A 22,573-nucleotide genomic window follows, 5' to 3' on the forward strand; every position below is an offset into this window, starting at 1 on the left:
TGTGGCAATAAACACAGGAACATGGTACAAGTCAAAATAGGGAATTGCATCCGACATTGTGTTTTTGTCCCTGATGCGTCTAATTTGAAAACGTCCACCTCATGTCGACCACAAAACTTTATGAAAGCTTTACTGTGGTTCTGAATGTTGTAACCTTGATCAAAAGCCTTTTGAACTTTAGTCGTATGACTCTCTTTATTTCGTAGAAAGAGTATACTTGATAGTACCTCAAAAGTAGTGAAATGTACACCCTGCACTATTGCTGGACATAAAGGTTTAGTTGCCTATTGGAAAGTCATCACTCTTGTCAGACAGTATTGTAGGGTATATAACTATGCTCTGGAATAATGGTATCTTACAAACATAATTATTTTCAACATGCGTGACATTAGAAAGACTGCACCTTGACACATGCTATGTTAAACTAAAGCAGTACAGCCTTGATCATTCCAATTTGAAAATTCTGGTGATTTATACGATGGACCTTGTTGTTCTGAGCAAGATGTAGTAGTAGATATGGTTGATTCGCCACAGTTTGGGGAGTAAGGACAAAAGCCTGTTGGCGCCAAGTGTGTGAAACCGATATCACAAGATCATTTAAGATCATTCGGTAGCAATCTAATTCTTTATTAGTCCCAAGGAAGTAGTTACTTAGAATTATAATATATAATATACTTTGGTGTTACATTTTCAGGACTGATACACATCAATGTTGGAAGACTATGAAATGAGTTATGTGCTATGGGGCATTGCACATCAGCTGTTTTGAATGAGTGAGTGAGTGAGTCGGGTTTAAGGCCGCTTTTAACAGTGTTCCAGTTATTTCACGGCGTGTCAGCTTAATGTGGCTGATACACATCAATGTTGGAAGACTATGAAATGAGTTATGTGCTATGGGGCATTGCAGATCAGCTGTTTTGAATGAGTGAGTGAGTGAGTGAGTCGGGTTTAAGGCCGCTTTTAACAGTGTTCCAGTTATATCACGGCGTGTCAGCTTAATGTGGGAGGAAAGCCCGAAGTGATGCAGGTCTCGGACGTTTACCACTTCGGTGAAACCCACGAGCACGGGTATGGTGCTGACAAACCTAAGACATAATCAAGGCGAACCGGGATTCGAACCCACAATCATAGGTTTCTGGCGTGCCGAAGGGACGCAACTCTGCACAGCGAATTTCGGCGTCTGTTCTGAATGATGAATGTGTTCATGAATGACGGTTTATCTGTTGGTTTTCAAATTTTGATTTCTCGAACATCCATCTTTGATTCAAATTTCCATCGCACGTCGCCATTTGGAGAGACGAGCTCTCCCCAACTGTTAGACATTTGTCAAACGTCTTCAGGTAGAGAGTATGGTCCTGAAACAGACAAAATCAACATTGTTTAATAATTACACATGAAGTGTAGGTCACTAGCTCTACTGTAATCAACTTTACATTAAATAATCATCTTGACACACTAAAAAGCAAGATATGAATGGTTCTGAAGCCCCGAGTAAAAATATAAACATAAACAAACATATGTTTTGTTTGTTTGTTGTTTGATTCCGCTCTTAGCAATATGCCAGCTATATGAAGGGGGTCTGTAAATAATCGAATCTGGGCCAGACAATCCAGTGATTGACATCATGGGCATTGATCCACACAATTTTGATACAATGACATGCATCAACGAAGTCAGCGAGCCTGACCAACCGATCCCGTTTGTCACCTCTTAGGACAAACATAGTCGCTTTTTACGGCAAGCATGGGTTGCTGAAGACCTATTCTGCCCCGGACCTTCACAGGTTATATTGTTTAGAATGTATGTAACCTTGGTAATCGCTAAATTGGTGATACAGTCTTGTCCTAACAAGTTGATCATTCAAAACTCTTTAGGGAAATTGTTGACTGACGTTTTGTATTACTTTTTCATAATAGTGTTTATTCAGGGGAACTATTGACTTGCTCTTGCATGTGTTTGTAACGGGGGCCACCAGTGAGTTAGGAACACCTGGTTTCATCACTGTTTGATAGTGATTCATAAACACACCCTTATGATATTGTCGGCACAATCGACTCTGCTTTTGGCAGATGTTTCTTATGAATATGGAAAGGGTTTTGTCGCCTTTAATTAATAATTTACAATGGAGGAGTATAAAGTGATATTGCTTAAGCGGACCAAGGCAGTTGAGAATCGATATAATTCACATATGTTAATGAGTGTTGTATAACGCCACACCTACAGTCGGGAATATTCCAACCATAGAAAGACGTCCTGTAAATGTGCGTGTTTGGACGAGACAAACCAGTGGTTGATGTTGTGAGCAACATCCAACTATGTCGGGGTACAATGACAAGCAATCAACCAAATCACCGAGTCTGACCTCCAATCAACCATATCACCGAGCCTGACCTCCAATCAACCAAATCACCGAGCCTGACCTCCAATCCATTTTGTAGTACTGGAGGACAAGCAAGGCTTTCTGAGAACTTGTTCTATTCCCCATTCCTCACAGGTTGTGTTGACAAGAACACATGGATAAAGACATGTATTGACATGTAATAAAATCAATATTGACACAATGTAGGTGCCTAAAGATGAAATAACCAGTTGAATTGTCAAAAAGAGTTAAAAAAATGAAAATATTTTTTAATTAATGTAGACACAGAAAAGAACTTAGGACCCGCTTTAAACAAAGCACTTAAAAGCTACACTACTGTTCAGGAAAAAATCTAAAACACACAAACACTATGCATCAAAAGAGAATGTTTTCATCGATGACTCGCGTGCTGTTTCAAAGTATCAAAGGAACTGTTCTTGGAACCGACAACTTACATTCAGCATCCACATCATAGAAAACGGAAACAGAGGAAGCCAAATTTCTTTCTGTGAATCTTAAATGTAGAACGTCTTGAGATGCTATGATATGGTGTTTGGATAGACATACGTGTATGTCACACTTTGTTGTTAGTGCTACAGGTGTTTGGATACACATACATGTATGTCATACATTGTTGTTAGTGCTACAGGTGTTTGGTTACACATACGTGTATGTCATACATTGTTGTTAGTGCTACAGGTGTTTGGATACACATACGTGTATGTCATACATTGTTGTTAGTGCTACAGGTGTTTGGATACACATACATGTATGTCATACATTGTTGTTAGTGCTACAGGTGTTTGGATACACATACGTGTATGTCATACATTGTTGTTAGTGCTACAGGTGTTTGGATACACATACATGTATGTCATACATTGTTGTTAGTGCTACAGGTGTTTGGATACACATACGTGTATGTCATACATTGTTGTTAGTGCTACAGGTGTTTGGATACACATACATATATGTCATACATTGTTGTTAGTGCTACAGGTGTTTGGATACACATACGTGTATGTCATACATTGTTGTTAGTGCTACAGGTGTTTGGATACACATACGTGTATGTCATACATTGTTGTTAGTGCTACAGGTGTTTGGATACACATACATATATGTCATACATTGTTGTTAGTGCTACAGGTGTTTGGATACACATACGTGTATGTCATACATTGTTGTTAGTGCTACAGGAGCAGTGCTTATTTTGGTTAATATTCAAAACGGGGAAATGGACGTTGGGTTGTCAAGTGGTTAAAGCATCTGCTCGTAACGTCGACAGCTCAGGTTTGATTGGCAAAATTGGTACAATCTCAGAAAACACAATGTTACGAAGTTTTGGATCGAAAAGATAAGGTAATATTACGATGTTTAGTATGACCTTATAGTATCGCTTCTCTATATTATCGCGGTTTCGGTAAATCTCGTAATCCACACCCTCTGTTGACTGTTAAATTATGCAAATCTCAGCACGATATTTCATCGCATGATCGAATATATGACTCGTCGCGCTATGTCACGGCTACTCGTTAGTATACACGTTTACATTTTTATGATAGTTTCTGGAATGTTTTTGAAGTGTAATTACCCTACCTACATTCGAAATTGGTTATAAAAGAATCCACTTGTTCGGACGATGTCCCTTGACCCACAATAGGTGGTATACATACTGATTATGCATAATTTAAAACAGGAAGTGATGTAACCCTCATCATCCAAAAGTATCACACCACAAAATAGTGATATAGAGTTGCCCGCCCTTGATTCACTAATGACAAACTCGGCAAAGAAAATCAACATCGCTGAATCCTAACTGATGTGTCATAAACATTGAACAGAGAACAAGAAGTCCCTAAGTCAACAGCATTTAAATAGAAACATTTGCACGATCTCATAACTATGATTCTTGTCAAGAAGAGATGAGAATATTTGACTGGTATGTCAATTATGATTTTGTTTGTTTGTTGTTTAAAGCTGCACTCAGCAATATTCCAGCTATATGACGGTGGTCTGTAAATAATTGAGTCTGGACTAGACAATCCAGTGATTGACACCATGAGCATCAATCCACACCATTGGGATACCATGACATGCATCAACCAAGTCAGCGAGCCTGATCACCCGATCCCGTTAGTCGCCTTTTACGACAAGCATAGTCGCCTATTACAGCAAGCATGGGTTGCTAAAGACCTATTCTACTCCGAATCTTCACGGGTCATGTCAATTATGAATAATAGTATGAACATATAGCATCATGAATATGATAATGCAATGTTGAGGGAATGTTGCAGGGATGTGTTTTGGTAACGTTACACGTCGTCCACCATAACCTTGCAGCAACATAACAAAACACATATTTAATGTTGTGGCTATGTTATTTTCTAACATTCATCATCACAACAAACAAGAAACGATGTGACAACGTTGTACCCATGTGTTGTTTTGTTTGCTGAGATGTCTGAAGCCCATGGGAATGTTATATTGCATGAGGGGTGTAAAAGTGTGTTTTAACCCAGCTGATCACCAGTACTCCACATTATGAGAAGGCTGAAGCCCATGGGGATGTTATATTGCATGAGGGGTGTAAAAGTGTGTTTTAACCCAGCTAATCACCAGTACTCCACATTATGAGAAGGTGAGTAGCATTTTACGCCGCATTTGACATTTCCTGGCAATATCATGACGGGGGACACCAACGCATGCTTTGACCACAAGGCTCACTCCGCAATACAGATTCAAATACCTGCACATAATAACCATTGTGATGCTACAACATTGACACCGGGCGTTCGCGAAACAGACGAGTCACGCATCACACATTCTAAGCACTCTAATCTGTCACTGCAGTTTCGGCTTTTCTATGGAAGCGTATTAGTGCCACAGTCATTTTTGTATCATCTACAAGGATACTACTTTCCTCTACGTAGATGAGACTTACATCTACGAAGATACTACTTTCATCTACGTAGATGACACTGTGTCACTAATAGGCTTCCTACATACAAATATTCGTGTTTGAATAACCCTAAGGTTCGAGCGTTTTGATAATAAACGTGCACTATTAATAACATGTCGTATGAATGTATGTCGCTCACACCTCATAATGTGTCTTTGCATATCTGGTAGCTATTGTAATTTGTTCACTCTAATGTTAGTATAGAATGCGTGATGTCGTATGAATGTATGTCGCTCACACCTCATAATGTGTCTTTGCATATCTGGTAGCTATTGTAATTTGACCACTCTATTGTCAGTATAGAATGCGTGATGTCGTATGAATGTATGTCGCTCACACCTCATAATGTGGCTTTGCATATCTGGTAGCTATTGTAATTTGATCCCTCTAATGTCAGTATAGAATGCATGATCAAAGGGGTGGGTTGCTCTTCTCTTGGTCCAGACTATCACAATGACAAATGACGTTAGTAACTGTAGCATTATTGCCAATTTGTGCAGTCTACAAAATTATTCAAATATCGATCAGTAACTATCATTTTCAAGCTCATTGTGGTTTATCATTGTAACGCCAAAGGGAATTTGGCGTTAAACAGTGTTCTATAACCTGACGATATAAACTTAATATGGAATATTATTTTGTTCTACTCGTCAAATCGTCTACTATAAGCAAGTAATTAATAATGGATTACATACAGCAACACTGTAGAAAATAGACATGCATGACACTGTAGAAAGTCGACACATGCATGACACAATAGAAAGTCGACACATGCATGACACAATAGAAAGTCGACACATGCATGACACACTAGAAAGTCGACACATGCATGACACACTAGAAAGTCAACACATGCATGACACAATAGAAAGTCGACACATGCATGACACAATAGAAAGTCGACACATGCATGAGACAATAGAAAGTCGACACATGCATGACACAGTAGAAAGTCGACACATGCATGACACACTAGAAAGTCGACACATGCATGACACACTAGAAAGTCAACACATGCATGACACAATAGAAAGTCGACACATGCATGACACAGTAGAAAGTTGACACATGCATGACACACTAGAAAGTCGACACATGCATGACACAATAGAAAGTCGACACATACATGACACAATAGAAAGTCGACACATGCATGACACAGTAGAAAGTTGACACATGCATGACACACTAGAAAGTCGACACATGCATGACACAATAGAAAGTCGACACATACATGACACAATAGAAAGTCGACACATGCCTCACACTGGAGAAAGGCGACAAGTGAGGGTACCAACCCCCTCCTGCCTTGAATCCTGAATACCTTTTAATAGCTCACCCCGATATCCCGGATATAACTTCAGAAAAATCTCAAAGCATTGAGAATAGGGTGCTCCTGGAAGTTAAATAAATGAAAACAAATATCGAAAAGATATGCTTAATTATAAAGGAAATGTTTACGTTCATCGTTATTTGTTTTCAAATGTTATTGTCTTTGCATCCCGCTTACAACACTGCTTAGTCCCGAATACTCTCTAAATAGATACCCGAATCCCACGTGCCAAAAGGGGGTTGGCAGCCTCACATACACACACTTTCGACCCACCTATACTAAACCACCAAAGTATAATGCACATTTAAGCACATCAATACATTAAACAAATACAAGCACACGGGCTGTCTTCCGATTGTGCCTTAACGTTGTGGCGACAGATAGATGCGCCAGAGCACCCAGATTCCCCTGACATGCAATCCCCCTGTAGCGCTCAGGGAATAAAGATCGTTATAAAATATATAATGACATTAACTCTCGCCCTGTGAGCCGTCACAACGTGATGACAATTAAGGCTCCATTGATTAACGAGAATACGTAGTGGATATACAGCGAAGGAATTCACCTGACCTAGACGCCAGGTAATATTTCAAAGTTGACAGAGGACAGCGGCCTTTTACTATATGAAAAAGGTTTCTACCTGTCCCCAGACAAAGAACGCAACAATCAATACAGTGTCTATTTTGTCATCCATGGTGTGAATCAGGACTTGTTTGCTTTGACTTATTTCGTATTAATAAATTGGAAAAAGCAAACACGTGAACTGAAACGCATTAATTTCTCCACCCAGTTAAAGTGTCTCTCTGCTCTGGATGTGAAGAGAGGATTACTGTAGGGGCTCTGTGCCAGTCAATAGCGACAGCCGCCATGCAACAAAAGCTTATTACACGAATCACTACACCACGGCTCTCTCTTGTTCCGCTATATAATGCGCATGCCCGGAGGGAACTCTTCCAACTGAGATAGGAAAGTCTCCCGCTGTGTTGAAGATGCTGTAGGTAATGTTGCGTTTCTTCTTCACCAGGTTTGTTAATACCGTGTTTGGATTTATAGGTCCGTATTACCGTAAATGTTGAAATAAACAATCTTGTCATATTATAAATATATATAGTATATAAATATATATACAGGATGAATAAATCGTGTTAACGTTGTCTTCTATCTGTTTAAGTTTAAATGTGTTAAATGTATCTTTTGAAGTAATGTCAGTATTATATATACAGGCTATAGACTGCTGTGAACACCGTTTCTTTAAAATAATTTAAAATAACTGTAAGGCAATTATAGTCAATTATATGTTCACTAGAATCTCCTTAATGGTGATATTATGTCAACAAGTAAATATTATATCTTTCCAACCTTGCTGCAGGGTCTTAATAAACACTATAAAAATATTCTCCTAATGTCCAGAAAAACACATTTTAACATAATACATTCTGGTATTCGAAATCTGTGCCAAATCTATTTTCATGACGATATAAGTTAATGACGTTACATGTAAAAGAGGGATTATGGTCAAAGTACAACCAGTGACTACCTATTTAGTCACTGTTATTATGAACATATGGTATCAAAACACAAGGAGAAATCTGCGTGAGGTCGTAAAAATATAGCCAATCTGAGCCGGAGGTAACGGATTTGAAACGTCAATTTTCAACTTGGGCTGGGTCCTGCTCCACGGTCGTAGAGAGGTACATTCTGTGAAGCCCATTCCCGATGTCTGCCTTGGTATTGTTGGTATAATGATAAAACAGCTAAAACCACCCTCACTCACTCACTCACTCACTCCACGGCCCTATCCTTTCATATTCCGGTGAAGCTATACCGCGATCTGGAACTTGTCCAAGGTTGTACCTCTTCATGGAAAAAATATTAAATTTCGAATTTTACTTTATTCTTTATGTATTTGTCTTCTTATTTGTTAATATTATTCAGTTTACACGCTGCCTAAATTCATATTGGGTTTGGGGTTTTATTTCCCGTAGTTAACCAAACATTGAATCCTGATGTCTTCAAACTTAAAGTATATGGCCCCTGCATACTTGATGCTCTGAGATAAACATTGTGTGTGTTCAGATTTGCAAGTGTTGTTGAGTATTCAGAAAAAATCACCAGGAACCGACGGCGTTCGAATAATCAATATCACCCTCAAATCTGAAAACGCATGTTTACCGACATTGTAAAATACAAAGGGTATCAGTAACTGTACGTAGTGCTGTCTCTCTTTCTCGCTGGAATGATGTGACGTCATGACACAATTCATGACGGCATCTGTGTTTTGTGTGTTCAAACACTATAATTAATGCGGTAATTATTTCGGCAAGCCAATTTGGATTGGGAGAAAAAGTGTATCAACAAACGCATTTATAAACAGTGAAAAGTCAGAAAGATATCCATGATCTTGTCCAATCAGATTCAACCTTTTCATTTCAGTTTCACAATGCCCCTTGTTCGAGGTAAACCCCGTGAAGAGGAACAGTTACTGTACCCAGGACGGTAGATGGAAGTGAGTCAACTGGTCAGTACGGTCAATAGCTAATGTGTCCGGTCAGCTGAGGGCAATGGGAGATGGGGAGGAGTTCGCCCCTCTGTACCCTATAAGTCACGTGGAGTGATGTACGTATTTGTAACACCATCGATTTCTATACTGTAGTCCTTGTGTTTCGATGACATGTGTCCAATGGCGGTAGGGACAGAGCGGTTTCAAATGTTTGACATACAAAGGTGTACTGGCTTATTTGAAACATCACTAACAGGGCTCTTAATACTTGTATCTCAACTTGTGATTCAAAGGAAGCAGTATCTAAATACTTTATATATGTAAACGGAAGTAGTAGTGCTGTTTAAAGCTAAAATGAACAGTTCAGACAGAATGTATTCACCAATCTAAATATTCTGATTGCTGTTAAGTCAAACAAACGTGAGTGTATACAGTAAGTTGAGAGGTTGGAGTCGAGACTTGAAATAGTCGGGAGTTTGAATAATGTTCTTGATAAAGATATATTTTCCAATCCAAATTAAAAAACGAATGTTTGAAAGGTAGATTGTATTCAATGTTGTATATTTGCAATGCAATATTGTGGCAACTGAAACAAAATGATACCCACATAATTGAACGATTCACATTCAGAAAATAAGCAACCCTTGAATAGCTTCAAGTATGTCAATAACAATTTAATATAATTGAAATGAAAGTTGTGATTAGCCTTCTTGTGAAATTATTTCTAAATTATATGAACACAGGTGTACCAATACAGCTCTCATCCAAACTGATGGTACTTCACCCTGATGCCAGAGGAAGGAAGATGGAGTATCCACTGAGGCCATATGGGACATTAAAGTGAAAACTAGAATAAAATAAGGAAATGAAACGTGACGTGAGACACATACAACATTCTAAGATGAATGTTTTCCCTTTCCTTTCAACACCAACCAAGAAAGATTTTAAACTGAAACGTCCCCTCTTACTCTTTTAACGGAGTTCTGAAGACCATTACACCCTATTCTCTGTTAAACTCTCTTTAAACCTGTTGCCAAGCATACAGAGAGCAATTTGATGTTTAAAGTAGACATGATGTAACTATAATACAAATTGATGTTTCTAAGTTAGAAAACATGTTGACTGTGTGTTGTGACACTGAGAAATTGATCGTGGTGTTTTTCATGAGGACTTAAGTAATAGAAATTGGAAGAGAACTGGGCGGAGGATGCACCTTGGCGTAGTCTGAGGACATTCCCGGGTTATTTACAGCGAAATGTTGTAAGGAGGCCGTAAGGAGGTACTTACCCCTGCCATCTGCACGTGCTGGCGCGTGCGCAGTAGGACGACTTTTAAGTGTCTCCGATGATGAAACGTAAAGGTATTTGAGTCACGTGGATGGGATGCCTGGACCACACACTCGATGCTCTCTCTTTAAACGTGATCTAATATGTACATGTTTCATATATTCACTTACTTTAAATCAATCAAACAAGAGTCGGGGTTAGATTCGTCTTGTAGAACTTCCACTTGAAGCGAGATACAGAAAGTATTATATCAAAAGTGTTTATGTGATTGACGAGCATTTTCTGCATCGAATGAAGAAGTATCACGATAACACGTGTCAATAACGTATTTTGAGGGTGTTACAATGTAAGCATAGAAAGACTCTGATCCAATTTGATTTTCTCAAATACAAGCGAAAAAAGACATGATCAGTCCTAAATACATGTCCAATGTCGTGATCAGTCCTACATACACGTCCAATGTCAGGATCAGGCATACATACACGTCCAATGTTGTGATCAGAGCCACATACACGTCCAATGTCGTGATCAGACCCACATACACGTCCAATGTCGTGATCACTCCTACATGCACGTCCAATGTCGTAATCAGTCCTACATACACGTCCAATGTTGTGATCAGACCCACATACACATCCAATGTCGTGATCAGTCTACATACACGTCCAATGTCGTAATCAGTCCTACATACACGTCCAATGTCGTGATCAGTCCTACATACATGTCCAATGTCGTGATCAGTCCTACATACACGTCCAATGTCAGGATCAGGCCTACATACACGTCCAATGTCGTGATCAGACCCACATACACGTCCAATGTCGTGATCAGTCCTACATCAACGTCCAATGTCGTGAGCACTCCTACATGCACGTCCAATGTCGTGATCAGTCCTACATACACGTCCAATGTCGTGATCAGTCCTACATACACGTCCAATGTCGTGATCAGTCCTACATGCTCGTCCATTGTCGTGATCAGTTCTACATACACGTCCAATGTCGTGATCAGTCCTACATACACGTCCAATGTTGTGATCAGTCCTACATACATGTCCAATGTCGTGATCAGTCCTACATACATGTCCAATGTCGTGATCAGTCCTACATACATGTCCAATGTCGTGATCAGTCCTACATACATGTCCAATGTCGTGATCAGTCCTACATACACGTCCAATGTTGTGATCAGTCCTACATACACGTCCAATGTCGTGATCAGTCATACATACACGTCCAATGTCGTGATCAGTCCTACATACACGTCCAATGTCGTGATCAGGCCTACATACACGTCCAATGTCGTGATCACACCCACATACACGTCCAATGTCGTGATCAGTCCTACATCAACGTCCAATGTCGTGATCACTCCTACATGCACGTCCAATGTCGTGATCAGTCCTACATACACGTCCAATGTCGTGATCAGTCCTACATACACGTCCAATGTCGTGATCAGTCCTACATGCTTGTCCATTGTCGTGATCAGTTCTACATACACGTCCAATGTCGTGATCAGTCCTACATACACGTCCAATGTCGTGATCAGTCCTACATGCTCGTCCATTGTCGTGATCAGTTCTACATACACGTCCAATGTCGTGATCAGTCCTACATACACGTCCAATGTTGTGATCAGTCCTACATACACGTCCAATGTCGTGATCAGTCCTACATGCACGTCCAATGTCGTGATCAGTCCTACATACATGTCCAATGTCGTGATCAGTCCTACATACATGTCCAATGTCGTGATCAGTCCTACATACACGTCCAATGTTGTGATCAGTCCTACATACACGTCCAATGTCGTGATCAGTCATACATACACGTCCAATGTCGTGATCAGTCCTACATACACGTCCAATGTCGTGATCAGGCCTACATACACGTCCAATGTCGTGATCACACCCACATACACGTCCAATGTCGTGATCAGTCCTACATCAACGTCCAATGTCGTGATCACTCCTACATGCACGTCCAATGTCGTGATCAGTCCTACATACACGTCCAATGTCGTGATCAGTCCTACATACACGTCCAATGTCGTGATCAGTCCTACATGCTTGTCCATTGTCGTGATCAGTTCTACATACACGTCCAATGTCGTGATCAGTCCTACATACACGTCCAATGTTGTGATCAGTCCTACATACACGTCCAATGTCGTGATCAGTCCTACATCAACGTCCAATGTCGTGATCAGTCCTACATACATGTCCAATGTCGTGATCAGTCCTACATACATGTCCAATGTCGTGATCAGTCATACATACACGTCCAATGTCGTGATCAGTCCTACATACACGTCCAATGTCGTGATCAGTCATACATACACGTCCAATGTCGTGATCAGTCCTACATACACGTCCAATGTCGTGATCAGTCCTACATACACGTCCAATGTCGTGATCAGTCCAACATACACGTCCAATGTCGTGATCAGTCCTACATACACGTCCAATGTCGTGATCAGTCATACATACACGTCCAATGTCGTGATCAGTCCCACATACACGTCCAATGTCAGGATCAGGCCTACATACACGTCCAATGTCGTGATCAGACCCACATACACGTCCAATGTCGTGATCAGTCCTACATCAACGTCCAATGTCGTGATCAGTCCTACATGCATGTCCATTGTCGTGATCAGTTCTACATACACGTCCAATGTCGTGATCAGTCCCACATACACGTCCAATGTTGTGATCAGTCCTACATACGCGTCCAATGTCGTGATCAGTCCTACATGCATGTCCATTGTCGTGATCAGTTCTACATACACGTCCAATGTCGTGATCAGTCCCACATACACGTCCAATGTTGTGATCAGTCCTACATACGCGTCCAATGTCGTGATCAGTCCTACATGCACGTCATATGTCGTGATCAGTCCTACATCAACGTCCAATGTCGTGATCAGTCCTACATACATGTCCAATGTCGTGATCAGTCATACATACACGTCCAATGTCGTGATCAGTCCTACATACACGTCCAATGTCGTGATCAGTCATACATACACGTCCAATGTCGTGATCAGTCCTACATACACGTCCAATGTCGTGATCAGTCCTACATACACGTCCAATGTCGTGATCAGTCCAACATACACGTCCAATGTCGTGATCAGTCCTACATACACGTCCAATGTCGTGATCAGTCCAACATACACGTCCAATGTCGTGATCAGTCCTACATACACGTCCAATGTCGTGATCAGTCCTACATACACGTCCAATGTCGTGATCAGTCCTACATACACGTCCAATGTCGTGATCAGTCCTACATACACGTCCAATGTCATTATCAGTCCTACATACACGTCCAATGTCGTGATCAGTACCAGATACTCGTCCAATGTCGTGATCAGGCCTACATACATGTCCATTGTCGTGATCAGTCCTACATACACGTCCAAAACCATTTGAAAAAATAATTCAGACATTGAAATGCTCCATGTGCAGTGGGCCTTTAAGAGTGATAAAGGGCGAAGTCACATATACTTGTAGCCTGTTATCTCAAATTGATATTCGTTAAATAAAATCCAGCTTTTCCACAGGACAAGGGTACACCAGGAATGCATGACGTCATCGTGTCACTATGAAATGGAATCAGTTATGCTTGCACATGTACAGCTACACATGCACTGACATCATAAGTGCAAACCCATGTTTCGCAATGATTAATTCGACTTGGAAGATTTAATAAAGGAGGGGAAGGCAGATTCTCTCCTTCACAAATACGTCAAACGATTATATCAACTGTTTCAAATAACCCTAGAGTAAAGCTATCACTTCCCGTTAACTGCCCATCGCCTCGCGAAAACTTAACGTCTATGTGGAGAGGAAACAATCAACGGTCTATAATAACACACACACAGAATCTGATAGCAAGCAGATAATTAATCAGCCCAGATGTAAACCTTCCTTTAGACAGCTTTACATTACAACAGGAAGTCCTTTCCCTTCAAGGTGTGCTTCTTGCTTCCGGCTGCCCGCGCATCTTCTCTCATCCTCATCTTTCCCCAGGCGCGTCCGCTCTGCTGTTTGAAATATCTGAACCTTCAAGTGGCGCTCTTGATCTTCTCTTGATAAGGCTCTGGTGGTTTGAAGGTCTTTAGAACAGGAGGATCGTGTACAGGCTCGAGAGCAGAGCAGGGAGGCTATCACTGTCATCGGCGGGATGGCTTCATCCTACCGGCATTGTTTGTTGTCAGTGTGATGGACCTGTAATTGTTTTTGCACCAGGTTGTTGCCAGGGGATGTCCATCTTGTTGAACAAAGCATTGACAGCTAACAGTATAGCTTTGTTTCAGAAGAAGTTACCCAGTTTGATCATGATCATCCTTGATTTGATAATTATTCGACCTCACATGTAGTTTAATGCCGCTTTGTACAGTATGTCAGCCATGTCACGGAGCTTCAGCTGAATGTGGGAGGAAAGCTGGAAGTGACGCAGGTCTTTGACGTTTACACTTCAGAGAAACCCACACTGGTGTGATGCGACCAAACCAAGACTCTCAGTAAGGGAGAAGCAGGGATTCATAGGATTCATAGGATTCATAGGACAGAGGGGCAACTCGATACAGTGAATTACGGTGTCTTAGACAACAGGGCCACCCGGCTTCCACCAGTGACAATGAAACGAACCCAGCACATGTTTGTGGTTCGGTGACACCCCCCTTCCCCCCTACACACACAGAGGACAGATACTCAAGGCGGTTTGATCAGTTACGCTTTGCTGGCTAGTTCACGCGTTACCTTTGTGATATAGGGCTATATCTAGGATGATACTGTTGATAATTGTACATGCTACAACGGTTATGTGGAAGTCTCACACAGTCTCAAGTTATAAACATCACAGTGATGTGGGGTTGAAATTATAACAATACAACCAGCATCCCTGCTCTGTTGGAGTCATGCGCATTTCAGCTCACTCGGGTTCTTTCGAGAGTAAGGATGGACTTTCAGACAAGAAGATCTTCGAGTTTAAAGGACCTAAGAGGCCCTGTATATAAAATTTAAAACAAAACACAACGATGAACTGTGGTTGTTAAGAATTGAGCCGATATATATCTGCACTGCTCACACAAAACTGTGGATGTTAAAATGGAGCCGATATATATATGCACTGCTCACACAAAACTGTGTATATTAGCATCGAGCCGATATATATCTACTTTGCTCACAAAAAACTGTGGATGTTAAGAATTGAGCCGATATATATCTGCACTGCTCACCCAAAACTGTGAATGTTAAAATGGAGCCGATATATGTGTGCACTGCTCACACAAAACTGTGTATATTAGCATCGAGCCGATATATATCTACTTTGCTCACAAAAAACTGTGGATGTTAGAATTGAGCCGATATATATCTGCACTGCTCACACAAAACTGTGGATGTTAGAATCGAGCCGATATATATCTGCACTTCTCACAAAAAATAACTGTGGATGTTAAGAATCGAGCCGAGATGTCATCTGTCAGTGTTATTGGCATATTGATGCGAAGTTTGCATTTTTGAGTTCATGAAGTGTAGGACATGGTGCTCCGAATGTGAGCTACTCGATCAATTATTGTCACAGTAGGTAGACAATGGGCGTTGATGTATTTGTTCTACGTTCTGTGTATCAAATGACCAAACCAAAACAGCAAGGTCGAATGTTTACCTTGAAGACATAACGGTACATATACCACGTCAATGACCGATGCGTCATTACCTTGTTGTCTATTAACCCCAAGTAATTGTCGTTTTGAGTAATGGTTTGTCAAAGGTGACTCTTGAATCTAGGTTTCTGGATGGTGACGTAGACGGAGAGGTAGAAGTAGTTGTAGTAGTTGTAACACCAACAGAGCAAGTAATATAGGTTTCCAGTCTGAAGGACTCTCTCAAAGCCCCGGGGGATTATGTTATCAAGTGTGAGAAATAGACCACCCCAAAGGTCATCTGTCAATCACCTTGACGCCAGGACGTGAAACAGGTGGTTTGATCTGACGGTTCCCTGTTCGTGTGGTCTTAACATACGTAAGATAACGGTTGTTTTGGTTTGTGTACAGGTACTGTGAATCCAGAGCCATGAACAACAAAGAGGGAATGATAGATTGCTGTGATACCTTACATGACATAGACTATGGTAATACAGGGAGGCTGTAAACCCGTCTCAAGATATGGCGGGTCGTTGTTTGAGAGTGACACATAAACACATGCTTATGATTTAGTTGGAATCGTACAATGGACGCTTGGTTATGGAAACTGTTTTGTCCCTTTATTTTGTAAACATGAACCGAATATTTAGATATGCCGTAAATTCTACACATTTACCCTTAGAGCGCGTGTATTTGTCATGGGAGTGAGTGAGTATGGTTTTACGCCGCTTTTAACAACATTCCTGCAATACCTCGGTGGGGATACCCGAAATGGGCTTCACACATTGTACCCATGTAGGGAATCGAACCCGGGTCTTCGGTGTGACGAGCGAACGCTTTAACCACTAGGCTACCCCACTACGTTTAATGTGCTTATATACAGCGACGTGAATGCACGCGTGTGTGTATGTGTATATGGCTGCTTGTAATGCCAGTTAGCCCAATACTAGCTCACGAGATACCATGCCACAGTTTAACACAAATAACCCAATCAGGCACAGTATACTGACTCCGATCCGACCGGTCCTTGTTTTGCCCCTCATTGCCAGACAGGGTACCATATTTTGGCGTCTTTAGGTATGACGTGGCCAGGTATCGAACCAAGGAGCCTCCGCTCTCCGGACAGACACTCTATCTACTAAACTACGGATGCGGTCGTAAATGTAAATGAGTGAGTGAATATTGTTTTACGCCACTTTTAACTTGAACATGGTGGAGGCCACCAGGAATGGGCACACGTTGTACCCATGTGGAAAATCGAACTGAGGTCTAAAGCGGATCGCCACGCATTCCCACTATGTATGTGAATGTTTAACGCCATGAGCCTCCATATCATTTAACAATCGTACGTACCTCAGAGATGCAAATATATGGTTCATTAACACGTACATGGACGGTATATATCTTCATCAGCCGCGCAGGCTCGGAATACTAAACAGACACTATACGTGTAGAACTGATCAACATCCTATACTACTGCCACTGCTACCTCTACTACTACTAGTACTACGACTACTGGTACTACTTCTACAACTGTTACTGTTTCTGTTACTACTGATGCTACTACTATTGCTACTGCTACTACCACCGCTACTGCTGCTTCTACTATTCCTACTTCTACTACCGCTAATACTGCTGTTACTACTACTACTACCACTACCACTACCACTACTAGTACTACTGCTCCTATACTACTTCTACAACTGTAACTATTTTTGTTACTACTGATGCTACTACTATTGCTACTGCTACTGCTACTGCTTCTACTGCTACTACTGATGCTACCACTACTTCTACACTACTACTTCTACTACTACCACTACTACCACTACTTCTACTACTACCACTACTTCTACTACTACCACTACTTCTACACTACTACTTCTACTACTACCGCTACTACTTACATTGCTTCTTCAAGTACTCCTTCTACCACTACTACCACCGTCACATAGGACAAGATGGTAATATGACTGTGACCCTTGTAGCGCCTTGGGTTGTATACTCCCCAGGGTGTTGAGAATGGAAATCGAGTGCACACGGGTCCACTGGGCGTGGCAATAGCAACGTAACGTCATGAGTATACAAGTGAGTGACATGTTGGCGCATCTTAAATGGACTTAAATTGAAGTATTTTTTATAATATTTTAGTTTGCATTAAATGATACAAATGTGCCAGGAAGCACATGTATCGTGAACTTCGGTGTCTCAGATAACCGTGCCCATGTCAAGATATACGTTAGCCTCCAGTACATCGTGTTGGTATCTATGTACGGGATTGAAATCCTGGACCAGGTAAAATTAATAAATATTAGAATACCCAATAAATTCGGATTACTGAAAACTGAATCAACTGATTAATTCTTAGCAAACAAACAAACACTTACATTGTGATGTACATTGTGTGGGTGGAGGGTGTTACCGGCAGGCAGGGCATGGTGGCAGTTTTCACAAACACCTTGTGTCATCGCTGATTTTCAGTGATCAATTCATTTAATTCTTACCGCTGTTTTACCTCTTACGCAAAGTGGAATCTGTGTATTGAGATTATCGAGACTGATTCGTCTCTGGTGCTGCCGTTTATATTTGACTGCATCGTCAAAAGTCAACGGTAAAATTATAGGATTTGCATCTAAACCATGATAAACACGTCTCTCCCGTGTTGGTGAATGGAGTGATTAATGAAAACGCCATGAGGCACTCGGAAGTGTGTTTATGCCCTAGAGAACGCTACTTAGCCAGTGTTCTTTTATGTCCCTCTGTTTGAGTGTTCGAATTGATGTGCAGTTTACACGAATTCTGATTCATACTGCCATTTCTCAAACTTAAAAGAATGTAGGTGTCACATGTTTGCTTGGGAGCCACAGTCTATTTACATTAAATCCTACGCACCCAAAAAATTCAATTTTCAATTATTACTTTCTCGGTGAAATATTTATCAAGTCAGAAAAACGTTTAATTGAGTCGTTGTTTAGTGAATTAAAACAAACACAAAGAAATTGGTAAATAGATTGAAATTGGAAGAATTAATTGAGATATATTTGAATCAATGCGAACAGCTCATCACAGTTATCGCAGGGTTTTAGTAATTCCGTAATATGTTTCGTGAACTTGAGCTCTGTTGTCTCGATATATCACTTTCTCGAGATCGTCATCATCATCATCATCAGCAGCAGCAGCAGGATCGTCGGCTTCGTCGCTATCGTAGTCGTCATTATCATCATCATCATCGGCAGCAGCAGCATCGTCGTCTTCGTCACCGTAATCGTCGTCGTCATAGCACCATCATCATCATCATCATCATCGGCTTCATCATCGTCGGCGTCATCATCGTCGTCGTCATCATTAAAAGGAGGAGTAGTATTGTCATCCCAATCAGACATTTCAAGTGAGGGTTACACGAAACCTTTAGCAAAATGCCAGTCGTATCACGGTGGGGATCACCAAGGGATTTAAACCGGGTCCTAGACTTTTCGAGATAAAGCTGCAACTACAATGTTACGTTGTTACGTTGGTGCACAGATTTGGTTGCTAAGGAGTGTGTTGTGTCATAAAATATATCACAGACTATGTGTTAGTCTGCATGCACATGTGTGGGGGCTTATTCATTTCTTCGGGATGGATGATGAACACTTTGTCCCTCAAGGCCAGCTCACCGTCCCTCATATCTATGAGTGAGGGATTGGGGTGAATGTCCCTCAAGGCCAGCGCACCGTCCCTCATATCTATGCGTGAGGGATTGGGGTGAATGTCCCTCAAGGCCAGCGCACCGTCCCTCATATCTATGAGTGAGGGATTGGGGTGAATGTCCTGTCATTTGAAATAAACAATAAAATCAATAGGCAAAACAATTTGTGGATGTAACCTGGAATATATGAATCATGCCATGCCATACTAACATTCATATGCCAAACGTCGACACACAAAAATGATAAAATAGATATTTATGTAATTACAGATGCCTGTGAAATGTGAAACGTGAGATAAAGTCAATACGTTGTCCTATTCTCATCTTATTAACGTCAAACTGAAGATAAAAAACATTAGCCGATATATTCAGTGCAAGGAGGACACTACGCAGGATTTAAATACACCCCTGTTTGTCAGTGAAATCAACTTATTTTTAAATAATGTAGGTCTTGTGATGGACTGGCTGCCTGTTATTATGCAATCAATCCAAAAGCATTGTAAAGCCAATTGGATACGTCAAATAAAGAAAGCTTTACGAGACTCGGATTCTGTCTTTATTTTGTAATGTCAAAAGTAATTGGAACATATGACCAAACAGTCTTCCGTACCACTTGCAGCCTCTCCTAAGAACCTTAGAAAGTACTTACTTCCTGCGTTCCGTGTCAAACAAAGCTCTTCAGCATTAACATGTGTTGTTCTTGCTGCGGGACTATACCGGAAGATCATGGGATTTACTGCGGAACTGAATCGGGCAAATTGTTTAGCATATCCTGCATAACTCGTGCAGAAGCGCGGACTGACTGTCACAACAAATTACTGCGCCAGGGAAAACACGACATGTACCGACAATGAAGATGGCATCGCTAATTGATGCATTTATATAGGAACTCAATAGTATGGCGGAGGAACAAATGCCTTTTAAGACAACATAACGAAAAGCATATTCCTGCGCGACGCTGGTGGGATTATATGCAGTAACACTGCCTCCTTTGTTTATGTTCCTGGAGTTTCCTAAACTATTCTGTGCATGATATCTGATTACTTTCCATTTGGGTAAATGAGCCGTCGACAACTGGTGTACGCAATGCTAGTTCGATAATAAGCCTTTTCTTCCATTCAGCACTATGTTGTAGTGTGAGGTGAAAAAATGTTGGGTTCAAGATTACTGCACTTATATACGTGTGTGTTTGTTTGTGTGAGTGTGTGTGTCTGTGTGGCTTGCGTTTATTCGTGCGTGTGTGCGACCGTGCGTGCGTGCTTCTACTAGTCCGGACTAATGCCGGTTTGATAGTGCTACCCACTGAGATACCATGCCGCAGTTTAACATAAATACCCCACACAGACACAGTATACTGACTCCGAGCTGACCAGTCCTTGTTTGCCGAGCACCAGGTAGGGTAACAACAAGAACCATATTTTAACATATTTTGATATGACGCGGCTGGGGTTTGAACAACGACCTTCTCCTCTCCGGGTTGAGCTCTATCCACTAGGCCACGGAGGCTGTTATAGTTATGTCGTTAACGCTTTTTATTGTTGAAAATCGACATATGTTGCCAGTACAACAATACATACAGTCAATATTTTTTGTTCTACGTCTATTTGATAACATTGAGATAAACTAAGAAATATACAATTAAATTTCCATATTAATTAGTTTGTCATTCCGGCAAACAAACAAAGTCATTCTCTCGTTTGAGAACGGTTCAGTCTTAAAATACAATAATATCTGCACGTACAATGGTATCCCCAAACACTGAACACTACCTCCGTGCTAAAAATACAAATGCTGAAACATTAAACCATTTCAGCAGGCACCTGTTCCCCTACAAGCAAGCATCTCTGGTACAAGAATGTCTCACCAATAATCAACGTTCACCGAAGCGTGCCATTGTCGTAGTGATGCTGCCGACAGCGTGAAAACTGTACACACGTCTTCTCGCTAACTCGTGTCTCGAAGTTACTTTTAGTCATGCACGAGGGGGTAGTTGTCGCAGTGATGCCGCTGACAGCGTGAAAACTGTACACACGTCTTCTCACTAACTCGTGTCTCGAAGTTACTTGTAGTCATGCACGAGGGGGTAGTTGTCGTAGTCATGCACGAGGGGGTAGTTGTTGTAGTCATGCACGAGGGGGTAGTTGTCGTAGTCATGCACGAGGGGGTAGTTGTTGCAGTCATGCACGAGGGGGTAGTTGTCGTAGTCATGCACGAGGGGGTAGTTGTTGTAGTCATGCACGAGGGGGTAGTTGAACGTACGAGTGCACCTCGGAGACCTGTTTCTATATGCCTTGTAGCTTTTCATTATTTTCATATCCCCCATCTACCGGGTACCCATCTGTACATGTGCCCAGGATCAGTATCATGTCGAGGTACAGTAGTACCACGTCACAACCACCCAGTATCATCCCGACTTGATTGTGATTCATAAATCCATGCTAATGATATAGCCGGAATCCTGCAATGGACTCATTAGAGATTTTGTATCATTATTGACATATATTTTATTATTATGATTATGGAAAGCATTTTGGCGCTTTTATTAGCATATTAAGTAAATGAGTGAGTGAGTGAGTTCATGGCACTCCTCTATGAGGATGCGATTATACCAATAAAGTGACTGAATGCGTTAAAGCAGAACAGATTTAACGTTATATCAAGTGTCAGCTTAATGTGCGAGTCAAGCTGAGGTGATCTATCCCTTTGGTGAAACTTAAAAGCGAGAGTACGGTGTTCATAAACCAATAATAATTATCAGTGCGAATTACTATTGGCGACTTGGAATAT

General features: G+C 41.1%; 1 protein-coding gene across 10 annotated transcripts in view; it reads right to left on the minus strand.

Moving 5' to 3' along the window:
• Positions 1 to 1,070: 1,070 nt before the first annotated feature.
• Positions 1,071 to 22,573, minus strand: part of LOC124124546 — an 88,916-nt gene continuing 67,413 nt past the window's right edge. For all 10 annotated transcript variants that reach the window (XR_007220292.1, XR_007220296.1, XR_007220291.1 and 7 more), the window contains one exon: positions 1,071 to 1,355. The gene's annotated coding sequence lies outside the window, so the exon portion shown is untranslated. The remainder of the gene's footprint in view (positions 1,356 to 22,573) is intronic.

Source organism: Haliotis rufescens, unplaced genomic scaffold (assembly GCF_023055435.1).
Source record: "Haliotis rufescens isolate VD_foot unplaced genomic scaffold, xgHalRufe1.0.p SCAF_127, whole genome shotgun sequence".
Classification (NCBI taxonomy): Eukaryota; Metazoa; Mollusca; class Gastropoda; order Lepetellida; family Haliotidae; genus Haliotis; species Haliotis rufescens.